Below are 19,276 nucleotides of genomic sequence, written 5' to 3'. Positions count from 1 at the left end.
TGGGTAACCGTGAACTGCTCGCCATCCGCTTAGCCCTAGGCGAATGGCGACAGTGGTTGGAGGGGGCGACCGTTCCTTTGTCGTTTGGACAGACCATAAGAACCTTGAGTACATCCGTTCTGCCAAACGACTTAATGCCCGTCAAGCTCGTTGGGCGTTGTTTTTCGCTCGTTTCGAGTTTGTGATTTCTTACCGTCCGGGTAGCAAGAACACCAAGCCTGATGCCTTATCCCGTCTGTTTAGTTCTTCTGTGGCTTCTACTGATCCCGAGGGGATTCTTCCTTATGGGCGTGTTGTCGGGTTAACAGTCTGGGGAATTGAAGGACAGGTTAAGCAAGCACTCACGCACACTGCGTCGCCGCGCGCTTGTCCTAGTAACCTCCTTTTCGTTCCTGTTTCCACTCGTCTGGCTGTTCTTCAGTGGGCTCACTCTGCCAAGTTAGCTGGTCATCCCGGTGTTCGAGGCACTCTTGCGTCTATTCGCCAGCGCTTTTGGTGGCCGACTCAGGAGCGTGACACGCGCCGTTTCGTGGCTGCTTGTTCGGACTGCGCGCAGACTAAGTCGGGTAACTCTCCTCCTGCCGGTCGTCTCAGACCGCTCCCCATTCCTTCTCGACCATGGTCTCACATCGCCCTAGACTTCATTACCAGTCTGCCTTTGTCTGCGGGGAAGACTGTGATTCTTACGGTTGTCGATAGGTTCTCTAAGGCGGCACATTTCATTCCCCTCGCTAAACTTCCTTCCGCTAAGGAGACGGCACAAATCATTATCGAGAATGTATTCAGAATTCATGGCCTCCCGTTAGACGCCGTTTCAGACAGAGGCCCGCAATTCACGTCACAGTTTTGGAGGGAGTTCTGTCGTTTGATTGGTGCGTCCGTCAGTCTCTCTTCCGGGTTTCATCCCCAGTCTAACGGTCAAGCAGAGAGGGCCAATCAGACGATTGGTCGCATACTACGCAGCCTTTCTTTCAGAAACCCTGCGTCTTGGGCAGAACAGCTCCCCTGGGCAGAATACGCTCACAATTCGCTTCCTTCGTCTGCTACCGGGTTATCTCCGTTTCAGAGTAGTCTGGGTTACCAGCCTCCTCTGTTCTCATCCCAGCTTGCCGAGTCCAGCGTTCCCTCCGCTCAAGCGTTTGTCCAACCTTGTGAGCGCACCTGGAGGAGGGTGAGGTCTGCACTTTGCCGTTACAGGGCACAGACTGTGAGAGCCGCCAATAAACGCAGGATTAAGAGTCCAAGGTATTGTTGCGGCCAGAGAGTGTGGCTTTCCACTCGCAACCTTCCTCTTACGACAGCTTCTCGTAAGTTGACTCCGCGGTTCATTGGTCCGTTCCGTGTCTCCCAGGTCGTCAATCCTGTCGCTGTGCGACTGCTTCTTCCGCGACATCTTCGTCGCGTCCATCCTGTCTTCCATGTCTCCTGTGTCAAGCCCTTTCTTCGCACCCCCGTTCGTCTTCCCTCCCCCCTCCCGTCCTTGTCGAGAGCGCACCTATTTACAAGGTACATAAGATCATGGACATGCGTTCTCGGGGACGGGGTCACCAATACTTAGTGGATTGGGAGGGTTACGGTCCTGAGGAGAGGAGTTGGGTTCCGTCTCGGGACGTGCTGGACCGTTCACTCATTGATGATTTCCTCCGTTGCCGCCAGGATTCCTCTCGAGTGCGCCAGGAGGCGCTCGGTGAGTGGGGGTACTGTCATGTTTTGTCATTTATTATCTTGTCTTGTCCCTGTGCTTCCCATTCTATTCGTTTCCCTCTGCTGGTCTTATTAGGTTCTTTCCCTCTTCTATCCCTCTCTCTCCCCCTCCCTCTCTCACTCTCTCGCTCTCTCTTCTCTCTATCGTTCCGTTCCTGCTCCCAGCTGTTCCTATTCCCCTAATCAATCATTTAGTCTTCCCACACCTGTTCCCGATCCTTTCCCCTGATTAGAGTCCCTATTTCTTCCTTTGTGTTCCGTTCCTGTCCTGTCGGTTCCTTGTCTAGAATTCACCGTGCTGTGTTTGTGTATCGCCCTGTCGTGTCGTGTTTTCCTCAGATGCTGCGTGGTGAGCAGGTGTCTGAGTCTGTCTGGTTCAAGTGCCTTCCCGAGGCAACCTGCTGTTCACCTGCTGTTCAAGATCGAGTCTCCAGTTTGTCCTCGTCATTTCGAGTGAAAGTTGTGTTTTTTGTTTGTATTTACTTTACTGGATTAAAGACTCTGTTTTCGCCAAGTCGCTTTTGGGTCCTCTTTCACCTGCATGACACAGTAGCCACTATTGTTAGCCACTATCAGTAGCCACTATTGTTAGCCACTAGTAGTCATATCCACATACACTACATGACCAAAAGTATGTGGACTCGTGATCGTCGAACATCTCATTCCAAAATCATTGGCATTAATATGGAGTTGGTCCCCTCTTTGCTGTTAAAACAGCCCACTCTTCTGGGAAAGCCTTCCAATAGATGTTGGAACATTGCTGCGGGGACTTGCTTCCATTCAACCACAAGAGCATTAGTGAGGTCAGGCACTGATGTTGGCCGATTAGGCCTGGCTCGCGGTCGAAATAATCCCAAAGGTGTTAAGTGGGGTTGAGGTCAGGGCTCTGTGCAGGCCAGTCAATTTCTTTTTTTTTCAATTTCTAGACCGTTATTCCTCATTCACCAAACTTTACTATGCATGAGGGCAGGCAGCGTTCTCCTGTCATCCACCAAACCCAAATTTGTCCGTCGGACTGCCAGAGAACACGTTTCCACTGCTCCAGAATCCAATGGCGGTGAGCTTTACACCACTCCAGCCTACGCTTGGCATTGCACATGGTGATCATAGGCTTGTGTGCCGCTGCTTGGCCATGGAAACCCATTTCATGAAGCTGCCAATGAACAGTTCCTGACGAACAGTTCTTGTGCAACACTCTTAGTGAGTGTTGGAACTGAGGACAGATGATTTTTACGATACTCTTTGAAGAGGTAGGGTTTCAGGTGCTTTAGAAAGATGGTCAGGGACTCTGCTGTCCTAGTTTCAGGAGGAAGCTGGTTCCAACATTGGTGTGCCAGGACAGAGAAAAGCTTGGACTGGGCTGAGCAGGAGATGCCCTCTCATAGGGGTGGGAGGGCCAAGAGACCAGAGGACGCAGAACGGAGAGGTTGTGTTTAGGTGTAGGGTTTGAGCATAGCCTGAAGGTAGGGTGGTGCAGTTCCTCTTGCAGCTGTGTAGGCAAGCACCATGGTTTTGGAGTGGATGCAAGCTTAGCCAGTGGAGTGTGCGGAGGAGTGGGGTGACATGCGAGAACACCAGGCAGGCTGCAACGTTCTGGATAAGTTGCAGGGGTTTGATGGCACAAGCGGGCGCCCAACCAATAGAGAGTTACAGTAGTCCAGATGGGAGATGACAAGTGCCTGGATTAGGACTTGCGCCTCTTCCTGTGTAAGGGAGGGTCATACGCTTTGGATGTTGTAGAGCATGAACCTGCAGGAGCGAGTCACTGCTTTGATGTTCGCAGAGAACGACAGGGTGTTGTCCAGGGTCAGGCCAAGGTTCTTTTCACTCTGGGAGGGCAACACTGTGGAGTTGTCAACCGTGATGGAGAGGCTTTGAGTGGGCAGGTCTTCCCCGGGAGGAAGAGCAGCTCAGTCTTGCCGATGTTGAGCTTGAGGTGGTGGGCAGACATCGAAGTTGAGGTATCTGCCAGGGACGCAGAGATGCGTGTCGCCGTGTGGGTGTCAGAAGGGGGTAAGGAGAAAAGCAGTTCAGTGTCATCAGCATAGCAATGATAGGAGATACCATGTATGACCTATGACCTAGCCGAGTGACTTGGTGTGTAAAGAGAAGAGGAGAGGGCCTAGGACCGAGCCATGCGGAACACCAGTAGTGAGAGTATGTGGTGCAGACACAGATCCTCTCCACATTATCTGGTAGGAGCAGCCAAAGAGTATGCAGAGCCCGAGACACCCAGCCCTGAGAGGGTGGAGAGGAGCATCTGATGGTTCACGGTGCTGAAGGCAGCGTTTAGATCTAGGAGGATGAGAACAGAGGAGAGAGAGTCAGCTTTGGCAGTACGGAGAGCCTCCTTTACACAGAGCAGTCTCGGTTGAGTGACCCGTCTTGAAGCCTGACTGGTTAGGGTCAAGAAAACCGTTCTGAGAGAGACAACAAGAGAGTTGGTCAGAGAAAGCACATTCAAGTGTTTTGGAAAGGAAATAAAGACGCTTGGGCTCTCTCCTTGGATGCATTCACTGCAGGGGAACTACTACATCACGTGACATGGGTTTTCTTCTGAGAATGATGCATTCATGGAGACCGACATTTCTACATTTCTGCACAAAAAGGGCATCTGTTGAAGCCAACATACACACATACTCACTCACGCATACTCACACTCGCATACTCGCACACACACCTTCATCCTTTCATCCTCCCTCCCACATACACATTCTCTTGGGCGGCATCCCAAATGGAACCCTATTCCCTTTTTAGTTCACTACTTTTGAACAGAGCCCTGGTCAAAAGTAGTGCACTATGTTGGGAAATGGGAAGTATCACACAATGTTCATCTGTGTTGCACTGTTTGTCTGACCTCTGACCCATCCCCTGCTATTGTTTAGCAGACAGGTGCCACACCGCCTTCCTCTCCCATAATCCCCATGATCCCAATCTCGCCCATCCCAGCTGAGACCACTTCCTGTCATCCCTCCTCATAATAGTTTGTAAGACAAAGCGTTCGACACGCTACAGATAATTTTGTGAGAAGACCGATTTTCAGGATGTCTCATGGTCTGACAAACACCGCTCTAGCTCCGTCACCTTTCACTGCAGATGTGGAAGTGCGACACAGGTGGATGCGGTGGATTGAGACAGATATCTCTAGCTTAAATTTACAGATTTGTATGTTTAAAAAATATATATATATTCCAAATTCAATTTCCACGGGGCAAAGGCATCAATCTTTGGGGTCAATCGTAAATAATTTCCAGACCCTAAATGATATACAAGATCAGAGTATTTTCAAATCTACAAATTGGTGCTGAGAAAGAGACAAATACTGCAAATCCTATTGAATGAAGACTCCACGAGGTCAGAATACAGCATATCTGTACATACACCTCCGCCACACCTTGATTCCTTTGATCTCTACCCAAAACGAATAGCGGGTGAATAGCCTGCTATTCTCATGCTTAATTAAGTTCAAGGTCAGAATACACATGGAGAGAAAGGTGCGTAAAAGGGAATTATGTTCCATTTACGCACGCTAACTCAGGTTGGAATCGGCCCCTACATGTCATGGTTCCACCTGTCACCAGAGGGCAGCAGAGACCGTCCTAGAGACATTAACGACACTCAGGTGTGTCCTATTTACTCATCATGATTTCCCTGTTAAAAGAGGTGTGTTTTCGGTCGTCCTTTGCAGAAGCTTGAGTTGTGTGCCGTGCGTGGTTGTTGCCCGAGTGAGATTTTGAGACGTAGTGCTTGTTGTTTCTCCAGTGTTACTGTGATATTTCTGTTAATGTTCTCAGTTACGTATTATGCTTATCCTTAACCACTGATTCCTGGTCTCTTCTCTGCAGCTGGGTCCAACCTCAACATGTCACTCTACAAAATGCTATATCAACCAAATTTTCATCAAAAATGAATGCTCATTGGTACCTTTGTGTAAAATATTACTGTCCACGGATTTAAAATTCAAACATGTTACAATTGGTTTTGTTCCAAAATGCTATATATCCATTGTTTTACCTGGAGTGGAGTGTTCCTATCCTGTATATTTGACATAGAAGTTCAAGACAGCATGAATCTAGCCTTAAGGTATGGTGTTTGGTTCAATTAGCTCTGTCTCATGTCAGAATTAGATGTTTATCCTTGTTTCTCAAATGTCAAATTTTGAAGTGCTTTCAGGTTAAATTTAGGCATTAACTCTGAATGGTTAAGGTACGGGTTACAGTTTGGAATGGGTTTAAAACAATAACTTTCAATCGCTGGATTCAAACTTGAAACCCTTGGAATCAGAGGATTACACACAGTTCTGTATCATTTGTACACTTCTTCACAATTTAAAACAAATATTTTTCACATTTAACAAACTTTGCGGTGCTACTTTTTCACTGGGAGTTTAATGGTTTGTGTCTCTGAAATCCAATGATAGGTTTCAAACAAATATGTCTGCCATTGAACAACCCCATGCCATCTCTTTCGTGAGTTCCTTTAAGAAAAATTGCTAATTTACCAACAGTTCTGAAAATTTACTGTAAAGTGTTTCGGAAATAAACTTAATATTATAATATATGGTGAAATACTGCCCAAAACCTTTGCAGCTATCCAGACTGGTACATTTTAATGACACTATAGAGTTGGGGTTTTAACTAGCAGATGAATGGTTGTCCTTGTTTTGTATGCGTCACTGAGCCATAGGCCGACAGAGAGCTGCACTGTGAATTGACAGTGGAGTGTGTGTGTGTGTGTGTGTGTGTGTGTGTGTGTGTGTGTGTGTGTGTGTGTGTGTGTGTGTGTGTGTGTGTGTGTGTGTGTGTGTGTGTGTGTGTGTGTGTGTGTGTGTGTGTGTGTGTGTGTGTGTGTGTGTGTGTGTGTGTGTGTGTATGCCCGTGTGTATACGAGGGCTTGAAAACATGTACATTTTAGCATGGCTAGCCTGTGTTTATGTAGAGCCGCCTTCACTAGGTTAACAGTAAACTTTCCCACGGTCCAACCAGAGTTGCAACTTTATACTAAACTTCTGATGCCATCTACATGATTTGGATCTACAACGTACCTGTCTTCATGAGATGCAGAAAAACCTGTATGATGAGATATGGTCTTATAATGAAAAAAAATGTTTGTTTTCACACTAAATTATGGAGTTACTGCATTGTTTTTCGGTCACACACATTCACATAAGAACATGGTTATAAATTGCTGTAAGCACTGGAGCTAACGCTTACGTCAAACATGCATGTATAATGCTTTGTAACTTGTTATAAGCATGTATGCACCTTTATGCCTTATGCCGCTATGTATCAGAATGTTAGCTGGGGTTTGATCCTTATTGTGTCGTGGATTCCAGTAAGTTAAAGATGTCAAAATGTGAGGCCACACTTCCATACTGTGTTAGGTTCTAAATTAACCTTGTCAAGTTTAACCAATTTATTCCCCAATTGGGTCATACATCTGCACAAGACAAAAGACATTCACACAAGCACTGATATTGAACCCTTTCTCCCATGCTGAGTCTCCTCCTACACATCTGAGCAGCCAATGCACCTCTGTTGTTAGACAGAACCTTAGTGATATTTGTTCTTCCTCACTTCATCTGACCTGATTTCTGCTCACTCCTCCCCAACTCACGGCTGTCATGTTGACTAGCACCAGACTCTTGTCTTTTTTGCCCTCCCATAGGATCCTTGATGGCTAACAACAACATATCCGGACAGAATGTAAATGTTACACAGTCCCCTCCCTCCCTCCCTCAGTGACATGAATAAGTATATTTCATATTTTCAGAACCCAACAACTGTAACCTGGTTTCCTCTGAGTCCACTGAGCTGTCCTGTCCTCCCGGAATGATTAGGCCCCATACTTTCTGGTGTGTGTGTGTATTTGCGAGTGCGTCCGTACGTGTGTGTGTGTGTGTGTGTGTGTGTGTGTGTGTGTGTGTGTGTGTGTGTGTGTGTGTGTGTGTGTGTGTGTGTGTGTGTGTGTGTGTGTGTGTGTGTGTGTGTGTGTGTGTGTGTGTGTGTGTGTGTGTGTGTGTGTGTGTGTGTGTGTGTGTGTGTACGTCAGGAATGACAAGGCCCTGCAGCCCTGGTACTTCCTCCTCCACCAGGTCCGCCCAGACCTGAGCGCTACTGGGGCCCCTATGTAGGCAGCACAGGCTCTGTGGGCCCTGGCTGTATGTTTCTCCCTGGACCTGATGAGGGATGCAGATTAGATGGCTTGTTGTGACTGGTCCACTCTTAACACAAACAGATAACTGTGTGAGTAATAGTGTGTGCGTTTGTGTGTGTGTATTACAAATATTGTATCTATAAATGGATTTGTGTGTGTGTCTGTGTGTGTGCATACGTGTCTGTGTGTGTTCATGCACATGTTGTGTCTCAGTTGCTGGGTGTGAGCGGGCAGACTAGCATGCCTGGCAGGCCTACGTGCCGCTCTGAACGCCACTGGGGATGCCATGCCCTGTCTGTCCACTCTGCCACACCAGTCTCATTAGGTGGCTGGCAGCTGGCTCTTCCGTTCTCTCTTGCTTGCTCTCGCTATCTCTCTCTCGCTATCTCTCTCTCGCTTCTGCTATTTCTCTCAGTCAGTATTTTTGGAGGGTTTTCCCACCGCCCTTTTGTCGTCTATGATGCAGGGTGACCAAGGCCATGTCTGTCAGCTTCTCGGAAGTCTGGATCACTTGCCCCTGTTCCCTCCTGTGAAAGATTAGGGCTAATTCATAGAAATGTATTGAAATAGATTAGCTAAAAATATGTTCATTACAATTTTTGGGAAGTTCTGAATGTTATTTTAATAATGGCCTTTGTTAAAGAAAGATTCTATTGCAACCTCTTTGCAATAAGGAATTGAGACCAAAAGCTCAAGATAAGTTTCAAGTGTTTAATACCAAGGATACAGCCAGCTGATGGCATACATTTAGAAAGTTCCCAAAACATCTTGTACTCTTCCCTCCTTTTGGTCACCACCCTCTTGTAGGTGGCACCTGCCCAGCTGTACATTTTATGACCCCCAATTAGTTTGCCTCCTTTCCCCTGTGGAATGTCCATGCTCCTCTCTTCGTTTAGCCAGATGTCAGAATCACACACCGTCCATCTTCTGTTCTGGGCCTGACCCTGCTCTCTGATCCAAGGCCATTTCCTCTCATCTGATTCAGTCAACAACCTTTCTAAATTAGCATACACACAGTTTCGTGGCCTAATCTCCATTCATACTCACAGTAATCATTCACTAAACAGGATACAAACAAACTACAGCTTAACTTGAAACGTTACATTTTAATAGAATCCATCAGTCTCAAGACACCCAACACATATTTGCACTGAATGAGAATCCAATAAAGTAGACATGCATGGGGAAATATTGAGTTTATTTTGACCAAAATGGAACATATTTTATCATGTGTAATGTATAATGTTACCACCCACTAAGTTGTTTGATAATTCAACTTTGACAACGTCTCAATGCATATGATGCACATTATCTTGATATTGAGGAAATACTCAGATATCTGGCGCCATCTTGTGGTCAATGGAGGAAAACGTACTTATTGGCGCCCATAAAGTTAGACATTCCACGTTACGAAGCAAGGCGAATGCGTTTTCAACCAGGTAAGGTCAAATAAGCTGTGTTGAAAAGTCAAAGAACAGACGAGAAAGGAGTCCTCTTAAAAGTGATAGGACAACATGAACTGTCCATTTTTGCGAAAGTGGACACGTGGCCGCCTCTCTACACAGAGTTGTGTAGTCACGTGGATCGCGCGTCAGCCAGGCAACACATGGCCCAACCTAGGAAGAACCCAGTTAACAAATGATGTTGCCTGCCAAGATCTCCCATTGAACTCATGAGTGATTCTCTCCAGCATAACATGTTATGGCTGCTATTGCCAAGCCCACCACACACAGACACAAAATACACGAATAGAGTAGATAACAACAAAAACTCCTCAATACCTTTTATTTTGAAGCTAATATGATGATAAAACCATCCTGGTCTCATAGACTAGACATAACGTAGTTAAAGTCATAGTAAGTTTTTAAAAAAACAATGATTTCAAACAACATAATAGCATTTTCATTAGTTTATGTTACTCTAGGCTACAAGTAAAAACAAAAAAACACGAGTTCAAGTCCATCACGAAGAAGTCTAAAGGAATGTTGTGGAAATAAGAGAATGTATTTGAAAAGAAAACAGAATAGCATATTTTACGTTTATTTTGTTACTAGTCTTTGCTTAGTAGCCAGAAAAACATGAGTGGTCATGTGCTGAAACCATGGACAGTGCGGATATTCTTGGGGAAAGTTACACTTGGAAATAGAGCTGCGCCTCTTGATTTTTTGAGCCATTTGACTACGGTAAGTATCATAGAAATGGAAGAATATGCTCTTTTCTATACTATTATATTAAGCTCTGTAATGTATAATACAAATGAATTATTATGTGATCTTGCAAAACATTGATTCAGCTCTGATCTACCTTTACTAAATGAGCTCCATTGTGAGAAGTGATAATCTATTCTATTTGTAATAATACTAAGTTATAATCTCTTCTATTTGTAATAATAATAATACGTGATAAGTAGGACTATTAGGCTTAGGCAACCGATCTTGACGATGAGGGTTATTTTAATTGATTTAACTGACATTCGAATCATGTGGCTTAAAAGACAACGCTGTAACCAAATGGCCACATTATTTATAAGGCCATTTGAGGAAAACGGCCATTTTATCTATCCTCTCTTCTAGCTCGAAATTAAAACACATATACAAGCTCAGATCTCAATATTGTTTTATGCTAACAATGCCCCGATCTTGGAAACGTGTCCTTTCATTACTCAGCCCACTGGTCTTGGAATGCCCTCCAAGTCAACCAAAACCTCCAGGAGCTGGTGTCCCTGGAGGAGTTCAAAGGACATGAACAGCTTCTGGCAGCTTCATTAAATAGTACCCGCAAAACACCGGTCTCAACGTCAACAGTGTAGAGGCGACTCCAGGATGCTGGCCTTCTAGGCAGAGTTCCTCTGTCCAGTGTCTGTGTTCTTTTGCCCATTTTAAACTTTTCTTTTTATTGGCCAGTCTGTGGCTTTTTCTTTGCAACTCTGCCTAGAAGGCCAGCATCCCGGAGTCGCCTCTTCACCACTCCTCTTTCTATTATGGTTAGAGCCAGTTGTCGCTGTTGTGTGAAAGGACTAGTACACAGCGTTGTATGAGATCTTCAGTATCTTTGCAATTTCTCACACGGAACAGCCTTAATTTCTAATTTCTCAGAACAAGAATAGACTGACAAGTTTCAGAAGAAAGTTATTTGTTTCTGATCATTTTGAGCCTGTAATCGAACCCACAAATGCTGATGCTCCAGATACGCTGATGCTCCAGATACTCAACTAGTAAAAAGGATAGTTTTATTGCTTCTTTAATCAGGACAAAAGTTTTCATTAGCCTTTTAAACTGATAAACTTGGATTAGCTAACACAACGTGCCATTGGAACACAGGAGTGATGGTTGCTGATAATGGGCCTCTGTACGTCTATGTAGATATTCCATTTAAAAAATCTGCTGTTTCCAGCTACAATAGTCATTTACAACATTAACAATGTCTACACTGTATTTCTGATCAATTTGATATTTAATGGACAAAAAAAGTGACCCCAAACTTTTGAACGGTAGTGTACATCTGGTGTAATTAGAAGCAATTTTTGGTACCATGATTGTCTTTTTAATATTGTATTTATACGAAGATTGACTTTGAAGATTTTTCATTCACTAATGTGAGATCCTGTTTTATGTTAACAATGCCTGTGTCACGCCCTGGCCTTAGTACTTTGTGTTTTCTTTATTATTGTGGTTAGGCCAGGGTGTGACATGGGTGATTATGTGTGGTCTTGTCTAGGGGTATTGTAGATTGATGGGGTTGTGTTCAGTGTAGTATTCTAGGTAAGTCTATGGTTGCCTAGAGTGGTTCTCAATCAGAGGCAGGTGTTTATCGTTGTCTCTGATTGAGAACCATATTTAGGCAGCCATATTCTTTGGGTATTTTGTGGGTGATTGTCTCCTGTCTCTGTGTTCTGCACCAGTTAGGACTGTTTCGGTTTTTTTTGTTTTGTATATTGTTCACGTTATCCTCTTTATTAAAGATGTTCAACCATAACCACGCTGCATTTTGGTCCTCCTCTCCTTCCCAGGAAGAAAACTGTAACAGCCTGCAGTACCACAGTTGGCCTTGAACATCCGTGTCTTCAATGTGTGGGGGCAGTCGTTATGGGATAAGATTAAATGGTTAGGGGGACCTGATTCTGTCTGATTCTGTCTATGACATTTTTGTACTGTTTTTCAGTGTATCCACTGAAAATCCATTTTAGTGTACATTCTGTATGTAGCATCTTAATTTGAAGGATAAATTAAACACTTGTGTATTTGAGGTTTAAAAAGGCTCATGAAGTTTGTCATTTAAATTATGACTAGATTTCCCTTACACATTTTTTTTAACAACCCCATCGAAAAGATCAAAGTTATAATTCACATTTCATATTGTACAGGATTATGTATGGGATCATCAATGAAGGGCTATGTGTCCTATGGTAAATAATGAACGAAGTGGAAACTCTTCCACGGAGTTGCTTAATTTGCATAATTTTCCTGAGAATGCATAGAGCCACGAGTTGATTATCTCTTTCATAACATGGCTACAATTGAACACATTTGTCACTAGAAATATGTTAATTTGCCAGTAGAAATATGTTCAACATCCACTGAAGTAGCTAACAAGTTTACTAGATAGCTACAGTAGTTGCCGTGGTAACCAAACAGACTTGCTAGGTTATCTAACCAAACCATCAGTTCTAGCTTGCTATTATGAACATCGAATTAAACAATAGCAATACTGTTTTCTATTCCACTTTTGCTTTCAAAAGCAGCTCAAACAAAACATGTAAAAATGAACTATAGTCATTTAATTCTACTGTGCATTATAGGGAAATAATGCAGCCTATAATGCCCTTGAAGCCAATCAGGAAGGAGTATTCAACAATGCCATGGTATAATTAAGCAATAAGACTCAAGGGGGTGTGGTACAGTACATGGCCAATATACCATGGCTAAGGTCTGTTCTCATGCACAACACCCTTAGCTGTGGTATATTAGCCATATAGCACAAACCCCTGAGGTGCTTTTATTGCTATTATAAACTGGTTGACAACGTAATTAGAGCAGTAAAAATACATGTTTTGTCATATCTCTCTTCTCTGTATACATCAATGATGTCGTTCTTGCTGCTGGTGAGTCTCTGATCCACCTCTAAGCAGACGACACCATTCTACTTCTGGCCCTTCTTTGGACAGTGTTAACAACCCTCCAGGCGAGCTTCAATGCCATACAACTCTCCTTCCGTGGCCTCCAATTGCTCTTAAATACAAGCAAAACTAAATGCATGCTCTTCAACCGATCGCTGCCTGCACCTGCCCGCCTGTCCAACATCACTACTCTAGATGGCTGTGACTTAGAATATGTGACAACTACAAATACCTAGGTGTCTGGTTAGACAGTAAACTCTCCTTTCAGACTCACATCAAACATCTCCAATCCAAAGTTAAATCTAGAATTGGCTTCCTATTTCACAACAACCATCCTACCTATCCTCAACTTCGGCGATGTAATTTACAAAATAGCCTCCAATACCCTACTCAATAAACTGGATGCAGTCTATCACAGTGCCATCCGTTTTGTCACCAAAGCCCCATATACTGCCCACCACTGCGACCTGTACGCTCTCGTTGGCTGGCCCTCGCTTCATACTCGTCGCCAAAACCACTGGCTCCAGGTCATCTACAAGACCCTGCTAGGTAAAGTCTCCCCTTATCTCAGCTCGCTGGTCACCATAGCAACACCCACCTGAAGCATGCGCTCCAGCAGGTATATCTCTCTAGTCACCCCCAAAACCAATTCTTCCTTTGGCCACCTCTCCTTCCAGTTCTCTGCTACCAATGACTGGAACAAACTACAAAAATCTCTGAAACTGGAAACACATCTCCCACACTAGCTTTAAGCACCAGCTGTCAGAGCAGCTCACAGATTACTGCACCTGTATATAGCCCATCTATAATTTAGCCCAAACAACTACCTCTTACCCTACTGTATTTATTTATTTTGCTCCTTTGCACCCCATTATTTATGTCTCTACTTTGCACATTCTTCCACTGCAAATCAACCTTTCCAGTGTTTTACTTGCTATATTGTACCTCCCTTATCTCACCTCACTTGCTCACATTGTATATAAACTTATTTTTTTACTGTATTATTGAATGTATGTTTGTTTTACTCCATGTGTAACTCTGTGCTGTTGTATGTGTCGAACTGCAGTGCTTTATCTTGGTATACCACAGCTTTCAGAGAAATCAACATTCGGGGCTTGAACCACCCAGTTTATAATTCTATTTATTTCACAGCATTGTTCCTGATTGGCTTGAAAGATATTCTAGAATGGACATTAAACCCAGATAACGGGACAGTTGTAAAAGATAATGGGACCGTTGGAAAAGATATCGGGACACCTTGCAATCATGACGCAACATGCGCCTACACATGCAGACCGTACTTTCTACAAAGTCACAGAAAGCTAAACCCACAACTACACAAACTGAAATGGCATACATTGTAGATGCAGGTCCACCGAGGAAAAAAACTTAGCTAGCTACCCAATATATTAAATTTAATGCTGCATTCATAACCGTGAGGGGGTGGGAATTTACCATTAGTGAAGTAAATATCAGTTGGATACATTCATGTGCTTTGAACTCGTTGAGAAACGCTGATTGGCTAATGGCCAACAAGCTGCGTAAACCATAAATTATAAGTACAGCTATCATGCTCATAAACAAATTAGTGTAAAAAAACAACATATTGCTTTTTTATTAATTATGTTTTGTTTTTGCATTTAACTGTCGAACATGCTGTTATAAAGGTCATTTCCTTAGTAGGTGGCATCGGAGGTCAGCATGTGGGAGAAGTGGGAGCTCAGGATGATAGATGAGTCTTCCACTAGTAATTACCAGTTGGAGGGACGTTCAATTAGAGTTTTCCCAGTCGTGTGTGGTAAATTCCCCATTCCCACTTAGTTACAAATGCAGCATTATGTTGCGGGCACGTGCTCGTCAGAACTAGGAAACTCATCACGTTCCATGTTCAACGAATTAGCCAGTCGAAAATTTCTGGAGAGTTGGAGAGCTATACTGCTCTTAAAATGTAGGTGGGACCTATGTGTTGTCTGGGGCTCATTAGCATATTCAGGCACATGGTCAAATATACTGAACAAAAATATAAACGTAACGTACAACAATTTCAATGATTTTACTGAATTACAGTTCATATAAGGAAATCAGTCAATTGAAATGAATGGGTGGACCTGGGAGGGCATAGGCCCACCCACTGGGGAGCCAGGCCCAGCCAATCAGAATGAGTTTTTCCCCACAAAAGGGCTTTATTACACCCTGCAAACCACTGCTGGCTTGCTTCTGAAGCTAAGCAGGGTTGGTCCTGGTCAGTCCCTGGATGGGAGACCAGATGCTGCTGGAAGTGGTGTTGGAGGGCCAGTAGGAGGCACTCTTTCTTCTGGTCTAAAAAAAATCCCAATGTTCCAGGGCAGTGATTGGGGACACTGCCCTGTGTAGGGTGGCACTTATTGTAGGGGTGTTAACCCAGGTGTCCTGGCTAAATTCCCAATTGGCCCTCAAATCATCATGGTCACCTAATAATCCCCAGTTTACAATTGGCTCATTCTTCCTCTCCCCTGTAACTATTCCCCAGGTTGTTGCTGTAAATGAGAATGTGTTCTCAGTAAAATAGTGGATAAAAAAATACAAATTGCACACTCCCTCCCTCAAACTTGAGACTTCTGTGTTGTGTGACAAAACTGCACATTTTAGAGTGTCCTTTTATTGTCCCCAGCACAAGGTGTGTAAGGTTCACACTGTTTAATCAACGTCTTGATATGCCACACCTGTCAGGTGAAGGGATTATCTTGGCAAAGGAGAAATGCTCACTAACAGGGACGTAAACAAATTGTGCTTTTTGTGCTTATGGGGGGGGCAATATAGGGGGGGGAAGCAAGAGCTGAGAAACCACTGGTAGGCTTGAAGAAACAAAACAAACTGGCACAGACAGACAGAAAACACAGGTATACATACACAGGGGATAATGGGAAGATGGGCAACACCTGGAGGGGGGGTAGAGACAATCACAACTTACAGGTGAAACAGATCAGGGTGTGACACAAATATTGGGTAGAAAAATGGCCCATTATACGTACAAGGTACAACATTGTACCATGTGAGTTCATACTGTATGTGTACCTGTGAAGTGTACCCTTTGACCTTTTATACCCCAGGGAATACTGTAGTGTACCCTAACCAGACAATTATTTTTGAGTGTGTTAATATATGTTCTAATCAATAAGTATGAACCTGGTGGCACTGCAGAAACATTGATGCACTCCCAACCAAGAGGTTGCACGTTCAAATCCTCAAAGAATGTATGCTCATAGAAGTCAAGTGTCCTTGAGCATTGCTTGTTTTATGTTAATGTTGCATTGATGGGGGTAATTGGGACAATCGTTTACTTGATTCTGGGCAGCTTTTGGCAAAGTGTAGAAACACATTCCTGACAATAAGTCTGTAGCCTATATTCCTTTCACGCTCACAAATCTGGTGGTGTAGCTGCACTGTAGCAATACACTTCAGGTTGCTCGTGACCAAGAGGTCACGAGTTCAAATACCATTTAAGGTGAAGTTGGTAACAGTAGAAGATTTTACAGTAATTTACATCGGAATACAGAAGCATACTCTTATTTTTTGGTATATATTTACTCTATTTTTACTGCAACTTTAGGAAAGTGCAGAAGTGTATTCTTGGCAATAAAACATTAGCTTGTCACGCCCTGATCTGTTTCACCTGTCCTCGTTATTGTCGCCACCCCCTCTAGGTGTCGCTTGTCTTTCCCAGTGTATGTATCCATGGGTTTCCTGTCTCTCTGTGCCAGTTCGTCTTGTATGTCCAAGCCTACCAGCGTGTTTTCCTGCTTTGCCTTTTCTCCTTTTTCTAGTCCTCCCGGTTTTGACACTTGCCTGTTCTGGACTTTGTACCCGCCTGCCTGACTATTCTGCCTGCCTGCCACTCTGTACCTTCTTCTGATCTGGTTATGACCTTTTGCCTGTCCACGACCATTCTCTTGCCTATTCCCTTTAGATTTATTTAACATCTGAAACTCCAACCACCTGCCTCCCGTGTCTGCATTTGGGTCTCGCCAAGTGTCATGATATAGCCAGCTGATCTTCAACAGACACGGGAGGCAGATGTCAACAGACCTGGTGGTGCAGCAGGAACTTCAGGTAGCTTGCAACTGTGGGAGAAATATGTACATATAGGGAGGAACATAATACTGTAACACAAGAGAAAGATACACTTAGAGTGCATTTGCCATTCTGGTAAAATGCATTGGCTATTGTATAGGACAGGAGGCCAGAGTAAGGCCATGAGACCATAGGACAGCTGGACATACCAAGGTCAGAGGGACATACAAAGGAGGGGGTCAGCCAAATGACCAACTGATGGACTATAGACATAGGCCATATATTTTTAGGACATGAAGATGCTGAAGGAATGTCAGAAGAGACACATAGTCTATGAGTCCTAATAAGGACAGACATACCAAAGAACACACCAGGCTGAACGTAAGGGGGCCCATAGCATAAGATGGGCATGTATTATTTTTGGGACATGAAGACGTCCTGCCACTATTATAACTTAACTGAAAGCGGATATGGGCGTTAGCGAGCTGAACAAGCAGGGTGCACAGATTGGGATATAATGGTGGCAGATGGACTGAGGGAAGTAACTTCATTTGCATGTGGGATGGACTCATATGTTGTATGTGTATAAATCAGAGCCAGTGCTCTGGAAAAGTGTGTGTTCCGCAGACCATCTAGGCTTCTGATATGTTTGTATTAACAGCCTATATTGAATTCACAAGTTCTTGTGTTACATTTTGTTAAGATTCTCCACGACACAACCAAGAGGTGTTGAGTTCAAATCCCAAGTGCCTCCCCATGTTGTCACATTTATTTCACAAGAGATCATGTTGTCATGTAGTTTCATGTTATCACGTTGCTTCACATGTCACATTAACATCGTGTTCACATGTGAAATGTACAGTTGAAGTCATAAGTTAACATACACCTTAGCCAACTAAATTTATACTCAGTTTTTCACAATTCCTGACATTTAATCCTAGTAAAAATGATGTCTTAGGTCAGTTAGGATCACCACTTTATTTTAATAATGTGAAATGTCAGAATAATAGAAGAGATTTCAGCTTTTCTTTCAACACATTCCCAGTAGGTCAGAAGTTAACATACTGAGTGTATTTGGTAGCATTGCCTTTAAATTGTTTAACTTGGGTCAAACGTTTCAGGTAGACTTCCACAAGCTTCCCACAATAAGTTGGGTGAATTTTGGCCCATTCCTCCTGACAGAGCTGGTGTAACTGAGTCAGGTGTGTAGGCCTCCTTGCTCGCACACGTTTTCTCAGTTCTGCCCACAAAGCACCATCGCTAGCCGTTTCACATCCATTACACAGACACTAAACAGAAAACATGATCCCACAAAACCCAAAAGGAAAATTACAACTTATATGTGATCCCCAATCAGAGACAACGATAGACAGCTGCCTCTGATTGGGAACCACACATGGCCAAAAACATAGAAATACAAAACAGACATTCCCACCCGAGTCACACCCTGACCTAACATAGGGAATAAAAAGGATCTCTAAGATCAGGGCGTGACACCTATGGTGTTTGAAGCTAAGGCCTTGAAATACATCCACAGGTACACCTTCAATTGACTCAAATGATATCAATTAGCCTATCAGATGCTTCTAAAGCCATGACATTTTCTGGAATTTTCCAAGCTGTTTAAAAGCAGCCAATTTAGTGTATGTAATCTTCTGACCCACTGGAATTGTGATATTGTGAAATAATCTGTAAACAATTGTTGGAAAAATGGCGTGTCATGCACAAAGTAGATGTCCTAACTGACTTGCTAAAACTATAGTTTAACAAGAAATATGTGGAGTGGTTGAAAAACGAGTTTTAATGACTCCTACCTAAGTGGGTGTATGTGTTATTTTCGATAAGGGAATGGTTATTTTATTCACAGAATGCCTCTGAGCTACACTGTCCCATGACAAATACCCCAATTCCAAATAAATACCCTTATCCCTTCCCACATACACATTTGTATCCTCTTCTAACGTACCTAATTGACAAATCTCCCTCTTTATCTGACATGCTGAGGTATGTGTGATGTCCTCCCCGTATGTGTGTGTTTGTGTGCTGATGGTTGTTGACAATGCGACTTTGGCATAAAGGATTGCCATCCTGTGACGCGAAAACAGAGCAACAAACATACTGATGTGAATAAGCATACAGTTAAATACCAAACATTTATACAGACACACAGTCGTGAAGAAATCAAGACATGTGTCCTTGGTAGGATTTCACATCTGCACAAAAAAACTGAATATACTAGGTGCATGTAGA

Source organism: Oncorhynchus gorbuscha, linkage group LG22, assembly GCF_021184085.1.
Source record: "Oncorhynchus gorbuscha isolate QuinsamMale2020 ecotype Even-year linkage group LG22, OgorEven_v1.0, whole genome shotgun sequence".
NCBI classification, from domain to species: Eukaryota; Metazoa; Chordata; class Actinopteri; order Salmoniformes; family Salmonidae; genus Oncorhynchus; species Oncorhynchus gorbuscha.
Note: the sequence above shows the minus strand (reverse complement) of the source record.